The 18,320-nt window shown below is 32.5% G+C and overlaps 1 long non-coding RNA gene across 2 annotated transcripts in view; it reads right to left on the reverse strand.

The window, feature by feature from the left end:
• Positions 1–4,591: 4,591 nt before the first annotated feature.
• The window catches only part of LOC141549964 (uncharacterized), a 59,422-nt gene continuing 45,693 nt past the window's right edge, over positions 4,592–18,320 (reverse strand). For both annotated transcript variants that reach the window (XR_012484469.1, XR_012484468.1), the window contains 2 exons: positions 9,718–10,131; positions 4,592–7,174 (listed from right to left, as the gene is read on the reverse strand). This is a non-coding gene — a long non-coding RNA (uncharacterized LOC141549964). The remainder of the gene's footprint in view (positions 7,175–9,717; positions 10,132–18,320) is intronic.

Genomic DNA, 18,320 nt, shown 5'->3' on the forward strand with positions numbered 1-18,320 from the left:
CAGCTTTTTGAAAGCAATAGTTTACTTTTTTTTTCTTATCCTTAATATTTATCATAGAACCTTTCAAAGAGAAACAACTTAAGTCACTACATTACATCTGAAAACCTAGAGTTCTAATTTCAGTTAGTGTGTTATAGCAGAAAGAACACCAGAGTTAATCTGAAGATTTGAGTTTAGGCCCTAACTCCTACAGTTGCTGATTGTCTAACTCTGAACAAATCACTTAATTACTCTGAATATGGCCTATCCAGGATTCAAATTCTCACTTCCCTATTTATGAATCTTTTTTTTTTAACCTTCTCAGGCCTTTTTCTTTTGTTGAAAAAACAAAGAATTTGGGCTAGAAATTATTCTAGTATTTTCCAGCTCAACAGCCAAGAGAAATATAATTCCAGTGACTTGAGTTTAATTGAAAATAACTGGTCATCAGAGCTGAATAGAAAATTTGATTTTCAAAAACAGGATTCAGGAGAACCATAAGGGGGAATCAGGAAAAGGAAATAATACATAACTTAATGGAGTCTTTCTCTTTTCATTTCTACATGGGAGGATGATACTTGTAACTCAAAAGAACTTTCTCATTATTACAGTAATTAGAAAGAGTAGATAGATAGAGGGCACCGGTTGAACATGAAGGGACAATATTTTTAAAATATAGTAAAATCAATGGATGAGAGAAGAATGTATTGGGAGAAAAGGAAAGGGAGAGTTGGAATTGTATAAATTATCTGCCACAAAAGGGAAAGAAAAAAGCTTTTACAATGGAAGGGAAGAGAGAAAAAGAGAGTGAGTGAACCTTACTCTCATCAGAACTGGCTTTAAGAGGAAATAACATACACATTCAAAATGGGTATAGAAATTTATCCTACCCTGAAGGAAAATAGAAGGGAAAGAGAATATGGGAAAGGAGAAGAGTAATAGAAGAGGACACATTAGGGGAAGGGCTTGTCAGAAGCAAAACATTTTTGAGGAGGGATAAGGTAAAAGGAAGTGAGAATAGAATAAAGAAGGGGATTTTACAGTTAGTAATCATAATTATGAAAAGAATTTGAAGAAACTTTCTCTAATAAAGAACTCATTTCTCAAATGGATAGGGGACTGTTAAGGTGCAGGTCAATTTTCCAAGAGCCTCCACAGCTGTGGATCATAACATCTGAAAGAGTTTCAGGGCAGCCTTTGCTGACACAAGTGTTATGGACTGGAAATGAGATAAATTGGAGGCTGAGGGAAGAGGAGAGAGGTCAAACAACACAAAGGCCTCTAAGAGAGGTCAGAGAATACACACTGCCCCTCATTCTCCTTGTATCATACTCTCACAAGAGGAGATCCATTCTGGGTTGGATCTCCACTGTCAGGTGGCTCCCATGCATTCCAACAAGGGACTGTCAAATTTATTTTTAAAAAAGAAAGAAATCCATCCCTCAATTGGTAAATGATGAAAAGATAAGATCTATGCCCAAACAGGTATAAAATCATACATATTCTTTGACCTAACAATACCATTACTAGGCATGAGTCCCATAGAAGATTTTTTTAAAGGAAAAAAGCCGATAGGTATAAAAAATATTTTAGCAGTTCTTTTCTCAGGGCAAATAATTTTATTTAATTTCTATTAAAGAACTGAATCTTCCAGTACAATGACTTTTGTTTATCCTCTATGTTTTTGGCTTTCTGAATAGAAGTCATAATATTGCAGTCCTTTTCATAAAGAAGCCCCTAAGAATTCTTGCCTAGAAAACTCATGACAAAGTTTCTGCCTAAATATTAAGAACAAATTTTCTTTTTAAAAAAAAAATATTTATTTGTTTATTTAATTAATTTTTACAAAAATTTTATGCATAGGTAATTTTCTAGCATTGGCAATTGCAAAGCCTTTTGTTTCAACTTTTCCCCTCCTTCCCCCGACACCTTCCCCCAGATGGCAGGTTGAGCAATACATGTTAAATATGTTAAAGTATATGTTAAATACAATATATGTACACATGTCCAAACAGTTATTTTGCTGTACTAAAAGAATTGGACTTCGAAGTAGTGTACAAATAGCCAGTGAAGGAAATAAAAAATGCAAGTGGACAAAAAAGAGGGATTAGAAATACTATGTAGTGGTTCACACTCATTTTCCAGAGTTCTTTCCTGAGCGTAACTGGTTCAGTTCATTACTGCTCTGTTGGAGCTGATCTGGTTCATCTCATTGTTGAAGATGGCCACGTCCATCAGAATTGATCATCATATAGTATTGTTGTTGAAGTATATAACGATCTCCTGGTTCTGCTCATTTCACTCAGTATCAGTTGATGTAAGTCTCTCCAGGCCTTTCTGAAATCATTCTGCTGGTCATTTCTTACAGAACAATAATATTCCATAATATTCATATACCACAATTTATTCAGCCATTCTCCAATTGATGGGCATCCAATCAGTTTCCAGTTTCTAGCCACTACAAAGAGGGCTGCCACAAACATTTTGGCACATACAGGTACCTTTCCCATCTTTAGTATTTCTTTGGGATATAAGCCCAGTAGTATCACTGGATCTAAGAGTCTGACAATTTGATAACTCTTTGAGCATAGTTCCAAATTGCTCTCAAGAATAGCTGGATGCAGTCACAATTCCACCAACAATGTCTTAGTGTCCCTGTTTTCCCACATCCCCTCCAACATTCTGCAATATCTTTCCCTGTCATTCTAGCCAATCTGACAGGTGTGCAGTGGTATCTCAGAGTTGTCTTAATTTGAATTTATCTGATTAATAATGACTTGGAGCATCTTTTCATATGACTAGAAATAGTTTCAATTTCTTCATCTGAAAATTGTCTTTTCATATCCTTTGACCATTTATCAATGGGAGAATGGCTTGATTTCTTATCAATTAGAGTCAATTCTCTATATATTGTGGAAATGAGGCCTTTATCAGAACCTTTGACTGTAAAAATGTTTTCCCAGTTTATTGCTTCCCTGATGGATATTATGATATATGGATATTAGCATCTGACCAGTGAATAACCCCATACAGACCGGAAGTGTCTCTGCCCAGAGAAGCACAGAAGTTCTATTGCCCCAGGCTGAGCCTCCCACTGTGCAGATTAGAAGCTGCCCTGAGCTGTGCCCCACTGCCATGCAGATTTGTAACTGCCCCAAGGAAAAGCCCAGTACTGCAGAATGGGCCTGCACAGCTGTGTTGCAGTCTGTGCTGATTCACTTCTGGTTTTGGGTGGGTATAGCCAGGTCCTGTTAGTTTTTGGTGTTTTTTAAGAGTACCCTCTGCCTTTGGCTCTAATTTCTCTGCTGGTCTGATGCTTTACAACCAAGGCAGAGCAATCAGCCTATGCCAGAGTTGTCTCTGTAATTTTTCTAACCACAGAGGCCACCCCCTCCCCTGGTCCACTCTGTTTGCTAGCATCTCCCACCTCCTTGTTCGGGTTGATCTACTCCAGCCTCTCAGGACTAACCTTTTCTGACGAACTTCCAGATTATCTTCGGCTGGTGAGTTGTACTTCTAGTCTTCATGAATTTTACCAATCAAGTGCTATTTTTGAGGCTGAATTTAATAATTGATTGTGAGGGTATCAGAGGAGCTTAGAAAGTCAAGTGTGCCTTTTCCGCCATCTTGGCTCTGCCTCCCACATTTAACATTAATGGTACATTTTACTCTCACTAAAATATTAATACTTGCAGAATCAGTATGGTTAAATGCGCATCATTATTTTTAAAGAAATTATTTAATGCTTTGTGACAGATTCAAATAAACATAATTCAAGTAGAATTACATATAATACAAGTGTGCATAAAATAAGGGGAAAATATCTATAAATTGTTTTAATACAATTTGAGCAGGAACAGATTTCATTCTGTTGGGATCATCAAAAAGACTCATAAAGGAAGTGACACTTGACTATTGTCTTGAAAAATATTGTATCTCAGTAAGTAGCTCCCTATGATCAGTCCTATTGGTTTACCAGTCATGGAGTTCTTACTTACTAGTATTACCTTATAAACTATTTTTTGTGAATCTAGCATTACATTATGGATCTGACAACATTTCCTGGAGGGAAAAGAATCTTCAAAGTTCTTCAAAAATTTTGGGTAAAAATGATCTAAAAGTTTCCTCCAACAACACAAAATGCAAGACAGCCATTCCTGCTTACCCTGTACAATTCTTATGCATATTCTCCCAACATTCTAAAATCCTTCATTGTTTTCCCTGATATTGTGAGGGTACCAGTTGAGCACTGGTTGAGTACTCTGATTAAGCATTTGGTCATTGTTAAGGAAAAAAAAAATACTAGCTTTTGTGGTTTATTTGCTGGCTTTCATGCCCTCTTAACAAACTTTAACTTTTTATTTATTTTACTTTTTAAAAAGAAATTGAGTATATTTATAACATTAAAGGATAAAATATGTTGATATTTTTTTAATAATGTAGGTAAATACTTTGTGATTCTGGGACTCACTTTGACAACTAGGTCTATCATATTGTGTGTTTACCATGATGCACTGGAGGCTCTCTGGTCTTTCTATTTCAGAATATACTTGGGGAAAGAATATCTCCCCAGTATCTCCTAAGAAAAAAAAGCAAAAAATAAATCATTGTATTCTAGATGAGTGAACTTTTTATTTATTGTTGTGTCACAAAAATAAAACATTCCAACTCTGCTTTCCTTAAGGAATATATGAATTATTTTTTATCTTTTTTGGTTATCCATGTACATTCATTTTTTAAAAACATGTTGGAAGAGGAAAATCAGCATAAATGGGAAAAACCATGAGAGAGAAAAAAAAACAGGAGGAAAAAGAAAAACAGTGAACATAAGCATGTGTTGATTTATATTCAATCTTCAGATTTCTCTTTCTGGATGCAAATGGCATTTTCTATCTAAATGTATTGGGATTGCCTTGGATTACTGAACTGCTGAGAAGAACCAAGTCTTTCATAATTGATCACTATACAATCTTGCTATTACTGTGGATAGTGTATTACTGGTTCTGCTTATTTCACTCAGCATCAGTTCATGTAACTTCTTCTAGACCTTTCTAAAATAAGTTGGTTCATCATTTTTATAGATTCCATTAATTTCATATACCATAACTTATTTAGCCATTTCCCATTAGATGGGCATCTACTTATTTTACATTTCTTTACCACTACAAAAGACTTGCTACACATAGTTTTGCAGAAGTGGGTTTTTCCCCTTCCTTTATATTGGATTCTAGACATGGTAGCAGCATTATTGGATCAAATGGTATGCACAGTTTTATAGCTCTTTGGGCATAGTTCCAAATTGCTCTCCAGAATGGGTGTATCATTTCACAACTCCACCAACAATTTCTTTGTGTCCCAATTTCCCCACATCCCTTCCAACATTTATCATTATTATTATTATTTTTTGTCATCTTAGTAGATCTGAGAGGTGTGAGGTGGTACTTCAGGTTTGTTTTAATTTGCATTTCTCTAATCGATTGTTATTTAGAACATTTTTTTTTCTTATGCCTATAGGCAGCTTTAATTTCATTATCTGAAAATTGTCTATTCATATCCTTTGACCATTTCTCAATTGAGGAATGACTTATATTCTTATAAATTTGACACAGTTCTTTATATATTTTAGAAATTAGATCTTTATCAGAAATACTGGCTGTAAAAATTTGCTTAACTTTGTGCTTCCCTTTTAATCTTGTTTGTGTGGTTTTGTTTGTGCAAAATATTTTAATTTAATATAATCAAAGCTGTCCATTTTGCATTTCATCCATATTCTCTATTCTTCTTTGGCCATAAAGTTCTCCCTTCTCCAAAGATCTGTTCTCTAAATTTGCTAATGATATCAACCGTTATGCCCAAATCACATACCCATTTTTACTTTATATTGATATGGTGTGTGAGATGTAGGCCTATTCTGAATTTTTGACATTATTTTCCAGTTTTCCCCAGAAAATTTTTTGAAATAGTGAATTCTTATCCCAGAAGCTGGAGTTTTAGGATTTATCAAATACTAAATTATTGTAATCATTGATTATTGTGTCATGTGTATCTGATCTATCCATTGACCCACCACTCTATTTTATAGTCAGTACCATATGTTTTTGATGACTTCTGCTTTATAATAGAGTTCTAGACCACCATTCTTTGTATTTTTTAAATAATTCTTTTAATAAGGAATATATGAATTATTGATATCTTTGTCCCAATTCAAGCTTTTCACAAGCTCTTTTTGGTCCATTATTTGTTTATATGTGACCTGTCACACCTTTGGAACTTCTTTTTTCTTCTGAATTAGGTATCCCGCCCTTTTGTAAGAATGAATTTCTCCTGCTCAAATCCTGACTCAGTACTGGATTTTCAGTGCAGAACAAAACAAGGACCAAAACTCATCAGGTAAGAGATTTGTGCCACTAAAGGATGGAGACTAAAATATTAAGTCAAACAATCACAATCATCATCTTCTTTCTCTTGTATCACTTTTGCCCTCTAATCACCTCCTCCACAAGCATCACCTCCTCCCCCAGAATCACAGCCCCCACATAAATCACTTTCTCCAAAGGAATCACCTCCTCCACAGTAATCAACTATTGCACAAGTATTACCTCCTCCCCAGGAATCACCTGCACAAGCAACACCTCCTCCAAAGGAATTATCTCCTCCACAGGAGTCAAGGATTGCAAAAGCATCTCCACCTCCCCAGGAATCATTTCCTCTACAAGCTTCCCTTTCTTTCCAGTAATCACCTTTTCCACAAGTATCATCTCCTTCCCAGGAATAAACTCTTCTACAAACATCATCTTCTTGCCAAGGATCACATCCTCCCCCAAAACAGCAAATTCCTGATGAATTGTGCTCTTGACTAATGTTACCTAGTGTCTTAGGACATAAAAAATGACGTGATAAAAGACAAAAAATAAATGCAGCAGGAATAGCAACAATCATTATAACAAATATAGAATCCATGTTCTTCAGGATGTAAGTCCTTTCAAATTCACAGCAGCATCAATAAAGATATCATAGTCTTTCCCACTTATCCAATTAGGTGCCAAACTTATTCTTCCTTCCTGCTGTTGCTGTTTCTCAAAGCCCACATAGTCACTTGTCCCATGGCTCCATTGTTCATTAACAATATGTTTCCATTTCTTGTAATTTCTCCCATTTCATATTATTCAGAAATTCTCAGCTTCGATAGAAGCATCTGAAAAACAAAACCTCAGAAATCATATGGAAATGGACACTTCTGTGTCCAACACTACACTAAGCACTCAATTTACAGAGAAAAATTAAACTTACTCTCTGTCTTTCATTTAAAAATATACACAAATATAAGGGGAAAGAAAATACAAATAAGTTAGGTACTGAATTATCATGGGGAAGATAGTAGAAGCTAAGGATATAGCAGAAGACAGTGTTATAGTTGTGGAGAAAGGGAAACCAGAAAAGTCTTAAAAAAAAAAAAAAAAAAAAGAAGGTAACATTTAATGTAAGACTTAAAGACAAACCAGGGATTCCAAAAGAATGAAATAAGTAGGGAATCTATTTCAGGTATAAAGCACAACTAGTGTAAGGGCACAGACATGGGAAATGAAATGTCAAGTGTGAAGATTAAGAAGAAGGCTAGTATTTCTGAATTGCAGAGAATATAGAGGGCACCATTCTGTAATAAGGCTGGACAGATAGGATGCAGCTAGGTTTGAAGGGCTTGGATTTATTTTTATTTGCAAAGGTATTTTCTTATTTTACAAATTACATTTAAAGATTATTTTTAACATTCATCTTTGTAAAATTTTGATCTTCAAATTTTTCTCACTTCTTTCCTTCCCTTTCCTATCCCCAAGACAAGCAATTTGATATAATGTTAAACATATTTCCACATTAGACATGTTCTAGGAGAAAAAAACTCAGAACAAAGGGGGAAACTCATTCAAAGAAGAAACAAAAACAAAAGTAAATTAACATAATATGCTACATCTGCATTCAGACTCTATAGTTCATTCTCTACATATCCATCACAAGACCCTTGGAATTGTCCTGAATCATTTCCTTGCTTAGAAGAGCTAAGTTTGTTATGGATGATTATTGTATAATATTACTGCTACTGTCTACAGTTTCTTCTAGTTATAAAGAGCTTTAAATATCAAAGTTTGAGGTGGCATTAAGGTGAAAGACTAAGAGGAAATTTTGAATTAATTACCTAACATCCTCCTTTTTGATAATTTATGAAGTGCATGCATCAGGCTGAATAAATATAAATAGGGAGTTCAATAAAGTGTTTAAGTCATGGAGGAGAGAATAAGGACAAACAGAAAAAATGAAACCTCATTCTCAATTATATTAGTTTAAGGAGGGAACAACATACCCTCACACATAATAAAGTATAGAAATCCATCTTGCCCAACAGGGAAGTAGGAGGGAAAAGAGTTATCAGAAAGAAGAGAGGATAAAAGGGCAGGCATTTTGAGGAAGGCAAAGTAGCTTAGTAGCAAAGCAGAATCTTGAGAAGAAGAACAAAAAAGAATAGATTGATATGAGTATAGGATGGAGGGAAATCCACAATTAACAATCATAATTATGATAGTGAGTGAAATGAATTAAATCACAAAATTAAAGAGAATAGTAGAATGGAAGAAAAATCTCAATCCAACAATATTTTAATTCTAAGTATTGAAGCAGAAAATAAAGAGTTAAAATAAGATACTAAAGCAGAATCAATTATGCTTTAACTAAAGAAAAAAGAACTAATCACAACTTCAGGCAAAGTAAAACCAAAAAGAAAAAAAAACATGCCTACTTAAAAGAAAAAGTTAGGGAAACTCTATTTTACTAAAAGGTACCATAGACGAAAAATTAATATTAACATTGAACATATATATACCAAATGGCATAGCATTCAAATTAGGAAGAAAAAATTAAATGAGTAGTAGGTGGAAGTAGTTAAACTGTTCTAGTAGAAGACCTCAACTTATCCATTCTCAGATCTAGATAAATTTAACCATAGAATAAAGAAGAAAAATGTTAAGATGAAGAATACAATTTTCAAAACCATAGATAAAACTCTGGAGGATATATACAAAGCAGTAAAAATTAGTTTATCTACCTTTCTTTGTACTGAATACCTTAACAAAAATTAACCAGTTATGAGGGCATAAAAACTTCAAAAAATATAAAAAATAGAAATGCTAAGGACATCTTTTGCTGATAATAAAAAATGATATTCAAACCTTTGAAGTAAAATTGGAAACTAAATGATACAATTCTAAAGAGTGAGTAGGTGAAAGTGATGAGAGCAAAACCAGACAGCCCAGTAGTTATGTAAATTCACCAACAAAACCTTAACTTAAATGGACTTATGTTCTCTGGAGAAGGACTCCTTTCTTCTACAATGGCCTCACATCCTCTTGAAGCAGGAAGGCTTTTTCAGATTACAAACTTAAGTATTCTTGCCTATCTTGTTCTATTATTCTGTTTCTGTATAAAGTTTTCAGATTATGTTTCTTTGCAATATTATTTCTCTCTTGAAGCTAATATTACCCATCAAGACATCTTGGCATTTATTTCTAATCAATAAAGCCTTTCTTATTACAGCTTTGAGTAGGTGAAATTCTTTAGCTACAGACCCACCCATAGAGCTTTGGAGAAAGAGGACCACAGTCCCAACCCTGCCCTAGATCACACCCTCCGAAAAACCATCACTGAAACAATAATTTCATTATTGAAAATGATAACAATGAGAAAACTTACCAGAATTTATGCATTGTAGCCAAAGCAGGACTTAAGGGAAAATTGATATTGCAAATGCTTCCTTTGCTGGAACTCTGTCTAATGGTGGAACTCTTGTCTTCCCAGAAATCAGCTGGAGTCAGGCTAATCAAAAGTCTTTATTCTTGGTCTTTTGAGGTTGCAGTCAGGGGATTAGAGCTAGTAATCTCCACACTACCTTCCTCTCTCTCCACCACCAGGAGAATGCCTCAATTTCCTCCTCCTACTCCACCCACACACATCACTTCCCCTTCTTTTTCACACCAATCGAGCCAGCATAGAATAGTTGGGGAGGGTCAACCTTCAAACAAGTTAATATAGAATTGTCCAATTGGCAATTAGACTCACGTGCTCCATTATCCAAGTGCATTTGCTCAGTTCTAGCCCTTTACATTCCTTGAGAGAGAAGAGTGGAAAAGAAACACAGAGAGAGAGAAAAAGAGGGAGAGAGAGAGAGAGAGAGAGAGAGAGAGAGAGAGAGAGAGAGAGAGAGAGAGAGAGAGATCAATAAATTGAGCCAGCAACTAAAAATTTTAGAATAACAAGAAATTAAAAATCCCCAAAGAAATACCAAAATAGAAAATCTGAAAACCAAAAACAATATTGATAATTTTGTGAGATAAAGGGGAAAATCTCTTTTATAAAATTTGGAATTGGTTTTCTTGAAAAAATAAACAAAATGAAAAATTGGATAATTTTATTTTTTTAAATAAGAAAACCAAATAATTGGTATCAAAAATGAAAAAAGGTGAAAAAGTGAAGATGAGAAAAAATTATTTGTAGCCATTCTTCACAAATAAATATCATCAAAATGGATAATCAAAATAAAATGGATGAATACTTAGAAAATATAAATTACCTAGGTTAACAGAATGGATAGAAAGAATATTTAAATAACCCTACCTCAGAAATGATATAGAATAAGTTACTAATAAACTCACTCGGGAAGAAAAACAATCTAGGATCAGATGGATTCATGAGTGAATGCTACCAAACATTTCAAGTATGCATTCTAATAATACATAAATGACTTTTAGTGGTAAAGAAGGAGGCTTATCAAAATTTTTCTATGACAATATTTTTGATATGTAAACCAAAAGATAGGCAAAATAGATCAAGAAAACTATGAATTAATTTCCCTAATGGATATTGATGCAAATTTTAAAAATAAAATATCATCAAAATGATCACAATTTTATATTATAAGGATCATATAATATGATAAGGCTGGGTTTTTATCAGAAATTCAGGAATTATTCAATATGAGGAAAACTATATGCATAATTCACTATATCAATAAAAAGGCAGCAAAATCATATGATCATAGCAATAGATAAGAAAATACTTTTGATAAAATGCAAAATCCAGTGATTTTAAAATCACTAGAAAGCTTAGTAACAAATGGAACTTTACTTAAAATGGAACCTAGTAAACTAGGAATTTACTAAAATCAAGAGCTATGAGGATAAGCAATAAGCCTTTCCAAAAAGATCAAGCATAAAACATAGGTTTCCCTTATTACTATTATTCACCTGGGATTCTCTCTTCTCATCTGTCTCCTAAACTTCCTGAGATTACCTTCAAGTCCAGCTAAATACCACCCCATGCTAATTTCCTTATTCAGTATGAAAGAATTACTTTATGGGACAAGAAAAAAAAAATGTTTAATGTCAACCAAAGGAACAAAAACCGGAGAATATCAAGGGAATTGAAGTGGGAGAAATGGTCTGGATGGAGGCATAGTAGTATCAGATTTCAAAGTACACTAAATAACTGCATGACATTTTGTACAATTTGAAAAATAGGGAGGTTGATCAATGGAACAGATTAGGCACACAATATATAGAAGCAAAGTTTATCTAACTTAGCTATTGCCCTCCCTATTATGTCTGTTTCATTTGATATAATTATGGTGTCTAGATAAATTTTTTATGTTGTCTCCTAATTAATCTATGAACTGCTTGAGATCAAGTACTATTTTTAGTTGTATTTTTTGTCTCTACTTCTTAGCATTGTACCTGGTATACATCAAGTACTTAACAAATGCTTAAGTACTGACTGAATGTTCCCACAACAACCATTTAGGCTGAGGATATGGGTGAAAGCAAAATCAAAAGTGAAGAAGATGGGTAAGTATATATTGCCATTTAGAGGGAATTAGGTCTTAAAGAATCTGAAGACAGAAGTGAGAAAGGAAAAATGTTAAGATAAAAGCAAATTTATTAATTATGGAGCAGAAATTCCACAAAGTTTAGTGGAAGAAACATGATCTAGAATGGAACACTAGATTGCAAGACTGAAGGGAATGGGAGTGACAAAGTGGGCCTTTAGAGATAAGAAATAGTATTTTCACATCAGCAACTGGTGGTTAACAGTCACTGGTAAGGGGAATAAATGGGAATATTCTCTCAAGCAATAAGTTGGTAACACTTATCAACAATCTCTGTGGAATGGGGGGGATGTATAAACAACACACTTTGAAGTTGAATCTGCATTATTTATGTTTTCCCCATCACTTTCTTAAGAATACATATTTTACAAAACAATAAATTTAGCACTACCTTATAGCATTTGCTGACATTTCTGTTGTAAATGTTCAAACTGAAAATTCAACAATTGGTTTTCAAGGGCCAGTTAGAGATGGATCCAGAAAACCTTTGATTTTAATTATTTTACACAAAGAGTACAGGGAGAATATCAAAGAAGATGGGACTATTACTTTAAAATTTCTCAACAAAATAAAATAATGAGCTATAATTAATTGTTTGGTGCTTAATGAAAGTGATTATAAGGACAAATTTCTCCACTACTTATGGAGAGGTGTGTGTGTGTGTGTGTGTGTGTGTATTGTGTGCATAATAAACTATAACACCCACTCAAGAATTCTGCTGAAGAAAATGGGAAGGATGGTGGTAAGGTCTTTTCCTATAATCCTTGTCAGGTAACAATATACTTTCACGACAGTGACATTATTATTAATCCATTCACTACTACTTTCCCTATGGCTAACAAATGTCCACTACTTTATTACTTTAAAAAAAAAATGTTAAACATTAACATAACATAGTTGAATAGGGGAAAAGAGCATTGCACATGAAACTGAAAAATCAAAGTACAAAGTATTATTCTTTTAAAATATATAATAAAGTATCATGTAATTTTTCCCCACCCCTTCACCTTTACCCTATAGGTAGCTACCAAAAGATGTAAATGTATGTGTATGTACATGGGTGAATGTGTGTAAAACCACTCTATTCACACTTCTATTTATCAGTTCATTTTCTGGATACAGATATCATTTTCTTTCCTAGGTCCTTTAGAGTTAATTTTGTATTTATATTAGTCAAAATGATTTTGTCCCTGAAAATTGTTCTAAAAATAATATTATTATTACTGTATCTAATGATCTGTTGTTTCTGTTTATTTTGCTCTTTATTATTTCTTGTAAGTCCTTCCATTATTTCTAAAATCACTGAGTACATAATTTCTTATAGCACAATAGTATTCCATAATTATCATATATTACCATTTATTTAGCCATACCCCAATTAACAAAAATCCACAATTTCCAGTTCTTTGCCACCAGAAAGAGAGCTACTATAAATATTTTGTGTTGTGTCCTGCTTTCTAGAGCCCCCAAGTTGGGGTGACAAAACATGCTGTTGCTTTCTAGTGCCCCTACACTGAGGTGATTAAAATATACCTTCCTAGTGAAGAAGTAATAAGGTGGGATTCTGGAGGATGGTGGGAAAATGGAGTCCATTTATTTCAAGGGATTTCCCCTTTTTAAATGTAACAAAAACAGCTCAGAGCATGTGGGACCACATAACTTGCTATTGTATGTAGTTTGCCACCTGGTATAACTCTGCTTCAATTTCAACACAGGTTATCACTGTCCCCTGACTTCTCAGGAAGGCCTAGAGCCCTCAGGGAAGATGGGGAGCTGAACCAGACATTGTTAGAGGTTTCCCCACTAACTGTGACCTAAAATTTTACAACATAAAGGTTTTTTCTTTTTTGTTTGTTTGTTTTTTACTTATTCCATAATCACCTTGGGAAACAGATCTAGTAGTGGTATTGTTTAGTCAAACTATATAGGCGGTTTAATAAATCTTTCAATATAACATCAGATTGCTTTCTAAAATTGTTACTATATCAACAGTGAATTAGATCCCAATCTTCATTTTTTTTTCTTTTTTTTAAATTAATTTTATAATTATAATTTTTGACAGTACATATGCATGAGTAATTTTTTTTACAACATTATCCCTTGTATTAATTTTCCCAAATTTTCCCCTCCCTCCCTCTACTCTCTCCCCTAGATGACAGGCAATCCCATACTTATTATTATTAAATGTATTACAGTATAACCTAGATACAATATATGTGTGTAAATCCAATTTTCTTGTTGCAAGGTAATAATTGGATTCTGAAGGTATAAGTAACCTGGGTAGAAAGACAGTAGTGCAGACAGTTGATATTCAATTCCCAGTGTTCCTTCTCTGGGTGTAGCTGTTTCTGTCCATCATTGATCAACTGGAAGTGAATTGGATCTTCTTTATGTTGAAAGTATCCACTTCCATCATAATATATCTTCATACAGTATCGTTGTTGAAGTGTATAGTGATCTCCTGGTTCTGTTCATTTCACTCAGCATCAGTTGATGTAAGTCTCTCCAAGCTTCTCTGTATTCATTCTGTTGGTCATTTCTTACAGAGCAATAATATTCCATAACCTTCATATACCATAATATACCCAACAATTCTCCGATTGATGGACATCCATTCATTTTCCAGTTTCTAGCCACTACAAAAAGGGCTGCCACAAACATTTTGGCACATACAGGTCACTTTCCCCTCTTTAATATTTCTTTGGGATATAAGCCCAATAGCAGCAATGCTGGATCAAAGGGTATGCACAGTTTGATAACTTTTTGGGCATAATTCCAAATTGCTCTCCAGAATGGCTAGATTCTTTCACAACTCCACAAACAATGCATCAGTGTCCCAGTTTTCCCACATCCCCTCCAACACTCATCATTATTTGTTCCTGTCATCTTAGCCAATCTGACAGGTATGTAGTGGTATCTCAGAGTTGTCTTAATTTGCATTTCTCTGATCAGTAGTGATTTGGAACACTTTTTCATATGAGTGGATATAGTTTCAATTTCATCATCTGAAAATTGTCTGTTCATATCCTTCTATCATTTATCAATTGGAGAATGGTTTGATTTCTTATAAATTAGGGTCAGTTCTCTATATATTTTGGAAATGAGATCTTTATCAGAACCTTTAACTGTAAAAATATTTTTCCAATTTGTTACTTCCCTTCTAATCTTGTTTGCATTAGTTTTGTTTGTACAAAAGCTTTTTAATTTGATGTAATCAATGATCTCTAGTTCTCCTTTGGTCATAAATCCCTTCTTCCTCCACAGGTCTGAGAGGTAGATTATCCTCTGTTCCTCTAATCTGTTTATGATCTCATTCTTTATGCCTAAATCATGGACCCATTTTGATCTTATCTTGGTAAACCCAATTTTCTACATTCCTTTCAACATTTGTCACATTCCCCATCTATCATTTTAGGCAATCTGATGTGTAAAATGATATTTCAAGGTTGTTTTAATTTCCATCTCTCTTATCAATGTAATTTAGAGAATTTCTTTATGACTATAAATAGCTTTGCTTTCTTCATCAAAAGAAATGCCTGCTGATATCCTTTGACTATTGATCAATGGAAGAATGACTTATAATTTATTTGCTTAAGACCTTTATATATTTAAAACATAAAGTCTTTATTTGAAAAACTATATATTTCCCCAATATTCCTGCTTTCCTTCTCATCTTTCCTATGTTGGTTTTATTTATGTTTAAAAAATCCTTTTACTTTAATGTAACCAAAACTATCCATTTTATTCTACCTCTTGTTTATTCATACAGTGCTTACCTATGCATAAATTTGAGAGGTAATGGTCTATGTTCTTCATAATTTCTTATACTATTTTCCCTTATGTCTAGGGCATATATTGATTTTATCTATATCTCGATGAATGGTATAAGATACTGCTTCTTGCCCAACTTCTGCCATACTGGTTTCTGGCTTTCCCAATTATTTATATATATATATATATATATATGTGTATATATATATATATATATATATATACACATATATATATATATATATATTAACAAACAATGACTTCTTATTTTGAAGATTTGATCCTTTAATGTTTATCAAACACAAGTTTACTATAGTCATTGGCTCCTGTAAATTGTATATCTACTCTGATTTGGCTATCTTTCTATTTCTTAGTCAGTACCAGACAGTTTTTATAACTACTGTCTTTTAGTTTGATTTAAAATCTGCCACTAGTAACCCAACTTCCTTTACTTTAAAAAAAAAAAAATTAGTTCCTTTTAAAAGTCTTTATCTTTTGTTTTTCAAATTATATTCATTATTTTTATAACTCAGTAAAATATTTTAATTTAATTGAAATTGTATCAAATAGTAATTTTATCATATTTCATTTCATTTTAATCAACATTATTATATTCATTATATTTATATTAAATTAAATAATATTGATGACAGTATATATGTTTGTTTCATACCTGATTTTAATGGGAAATCTTCTGAATTATCCCAATTACAAATAATTCTTGTTGATGGTTTTAGGAAAATATTTTTTATCAATTTAAGAAAATATCATAAGAAAATATACCTAATACTCTCAATTATTTCAATAGAAGTAGGTATTGTACTTTATTAAAACCTTTTTCTACATCTATTGGCATAATCATATGAATTTTGTTACTTTTATTGTTGATATTATCAATTTTGCTAATAGTTTCCCTTATATTAATTTATCTCTGCATTTCAGATATAACCCCATCTTGGTCATAATGTATCATCTGTATTGTAAGCACTTAATTAGAATTTTATTCAGAATTTTTGCATCCATCTTCATGGATGCAATTGAGCTATAATTTTTTTTGTGTTTTTATTCTTCTTGGCTTTAGTATCAATATCATATCTGTTTCACAAAATGAGTTCGGTAGGATTCCTTCTTTACCTATTATTCCAAATAATTTATTTGCCTATTATTCAAAATAATTTATTTAATTATTTATTGGTGGAATTAGCTGGTCTTTAAATATTTTATAAAATTGACTGTCTAATCTCTTTCTTAGAAAGCGTGTTTATTTTTATTTTTCTAAAATAGATCTATTTAGGCATTCCATTTTCTCCATTGCTAATCCAGGCAATTTATATTTTTTAGTAATATTCTTCCATTTCACTTAAATCATTATATGTATTTACATATAACTGAGTGAAATTACTACTCTTTATTGATTGCTTTAATTTCATTATCTCTATTGGTATATTTGCACTTTTAATTTTTAATATAGTGATTTAGATTTATGTCTCTTTTTAAAAACCATATTAATCAACAGTGTCTCTATTTTATTTTTTTCATAAAAACAGCTCCTATTTTTATTTATTAATTCAATGATTTTCTTGTACTCAACTTTTGTAATTTCACCTTTAGTTTTTAGGATTTCCAATGTAGTGTTTAATTAGGCTTATTCCTGTATCCAATAAGTTTTGATATGTTGTCTCATATTTATCATTCCCTTTCATGAAATTGTTTCTATTTTTTGTTCTTTAATCCACTCATTCCTTAAGATTGGGTCATTTGGTCTCCAAATAGTTTTTATTCTATATGTACAGATACCTTATTAAATATAATTTTATTGCATTGTAATCTGAAAAGGATGCATTCACTATTTATGCTTTTAATACTAAAATTTTACCCTATTATATGGTCAATATTTATAAAGGTACCATAAACTGCTGAGAGAAAAAATACACCTCTTTTTTCCATTGAGTTCTCTCCAAATATCTACCATATCTAGATTATGTAAAATTCTATTCACTTCCTTGACTTCCTTTCTATTTATATTTTGTTTAATTTTATCTAGTTAAGAGGAAAAGACTGAAGTTGCTCATTGTTATAGCATTACTAATTATTTCTATTTGTAATTAATTTAACTTTTGATTTAAAATTTTACAGGCTACAGTATTTCATGCAGTATTGTTATTGCTTCTTTGTCTATGTATCTTTTATCATGTTAAGATACATTGTTTATCTCATTTAAACTGTTTAAATCTTAATTTTGTCCAAGATCATGAAAATTACTCCTGTTTTTTTTTTTTGCCTCAGATGAAGTATAATAAATTTTACTCCCGTTCTTTATTTTTAACTCTGTGAGCATGTCTCATTTTAAATGTTTCTTATAAACAATAAATTGTTGACTCTAGTTTTTAATCCATTTTGCTATCCCTTTCCATTTTATGGATGAGGTCATCTCATTCACATTCAAATTTAAAATTACTATTTAAGTATTTACCTCCATTCTATTTTTTCTAACAATAATTAGAAAATTTCTTAATTTCTGTTTTTATCCCATCCCTCTCCACATATCTAATTTAATTTTAACCACTGCCTTCTTAATCCACACTCTTTTTTTTTCCCCAAGGCAATTTGGGTTAAGTGACTTGCCCAAGGTCCCACTGCTAGG

Source organism: Sminthopsis crassicaudata, chromosome 1 (genome assembly GCF_048593235.1).
Source record: "Sminthopsis crassicaudata isolate SCR6 chromosome 1, ASM4859323v1, whole genome shotgun sequence".
Taxonomy (NCBI): domain Eukaryota; kingdom Metazoa; phylum Chordata; class Mammalia; order Dasyuromorphia; family Dasyuridae; genus Sminthopsis; species Sminthopsis crassicaudata.